We start from the raw sequence: 1,858 nt of genomic DNA, 5'->3' as shown, positions 1-1,858 counted from the left end.
CATTTATTTAGCATTTACTATATGTCTGGAGCTGTTTTAAATAGCATATATGTATTAAGTCATCAATCCTTACAAGAGCCCTGTGAGGTAGGCAACGGTAATATTCTCACTTTATAGACAGGACAATAAATAAGATACAGATCCTACACTTTTTTTTTTTTTTTTTGACAGATCACAAGTAGGCAGAGAGGCAGGTAGAGAGAGACCGGAGGAGGCAGGCTCCCTCCTGAGCAGAGAGCCCGATGTGGGACTCGATCCCAGGACCCTGAGATCATGACCTGAGCCGAAGGCAGAGGCCTTAACCACTCAGCCACCCAGGTGCCCCCAGATCCTACACTTTTGATACACTACATATGCTACAATGCCATGATACTCAACTTTCTCTAAATGTAAGGCAGCCTTTGAAATGCAACACTCCTTGAACACAACTTGCTTATATGTTCCTTCAAAGTTCATATCGGGATTTGTAACTAGATAGAATATCATTTTTCTCACATGTAGAGTATTTTTCAAGACTCTGCTGAGAACATCCAACCTGACAACAAACTCCTGGTACCCCAACCAATGAGGGATAAAATGGGCAGAAAATTAAACAATGAAATAATCTTACATACTGCAAAATAAAACTACTACCTTCGTCACACCCAGAAACGAGAAGTTAATTCATAGTAGATATGTATAAATTATTATTTCTATAGACTGAAGCTCACAAATATCTGGGGTGAGAATATAAAATAAAGAGTTCCTGATCTTTAAATACATGTCAGGCAGCTGGGTGGCTCAATGAGTTAAGCTCAGAACATGATCTCAGGGGTGCCGGGATCGAGCCCTGCATCAGGCTCCCCACTGACTGAGGAATCCGTCCCTCTGCCACTCCCTCTGTTTGTGCTCCCTCTCTCTCAATCAATACAATTTTTTAAAAACTAAATACATGCCCTACATACAAACTCTGTATAAATATAAATTGAATAAAATATTTACTTTCTTGGGACGCCTGGGTGGCTCAGTTGGTTAAGCAGCTGCCTTCGGCTCGGGTCATGATCCCAGCGTCCTGGAATCGAGTCCCACATCGGGCTCCTTGCTCAGCAGGGAGCCTGCTTCTCCCTCTGCCTCTGCCTGCCATTCTGTCTGCCTGTGCTTGCTCTCTCTCCCTCTCTCTCTCTGACAAATAAATAAATAAATAAATAAATAATCTTTAAAATATTTACTTTCTTACAGTACTGTTAAACATAATTATATGTGTTTTTAGTGTCATGACTGCAGATTCAGGATTACAAAAAGACAATGTTAAAATACTGCTGCATCTAAAGTCACTATGTATAAAAAGTAATAAAATATTACACAAGAAGCAAAATTTGGGGCGCCTGGGAGGCTTCGTAAGTTGGGTGTCCAACTTAGTTTCAGCTGAGGTGGTGATCTCTGGGCCCTGGAATTGATCCCTATGTTGGGCTCCTCATTCAGCGGGGAGTCTGCTTGTCTTCCTCTCCCTTTGCCCCTCCCCATGCTCATGGACTGAAGTTCTCTAATAAATAAATTTTTTTTGTTTTTTTTTTAATTTTAGCCAAATCAATACAAACTTCACAACTCCCTCTGTAAAATCAATCAAAATACTGTGACAATGGTAGGAAAACAAGCACACTCAAAAAAATTTTAACTGTAAACACATGAATTAATTTCAGCTCTTCCAACTTCAACAAGAAATAAATATGTACTCCAGAGCAGAAGAGTAATCATATGTCTACTTACCTGCTACCCTGTTTACCCACCTCATAAAGGATAAAAAGAACTCTTTTTATTTAAAAGTGCTAAGTAGCTTTGAGTTCACAAATAGACATGACTTAAAACATAGCAGTGTAAA

This window comes from Enhydra lutris, unplaced genomic scaffold, assembly GCF_002288905.1.
Source record: "Enhydra lutris kenyoni isolate GAN:26980312 unplaced genomic scaffold, ASM228890v2 scaffoldscaffold73, whole genome shotgun sequence".
Lineage (NCBI taxonomy): Eukaryota > Metazoa > Chordata > Mammalia > Carnivora > Mustelidae > Enhydra > Enhydra lutris.
Note: the sequence above shows the minus strand (reverse complement) of the source record.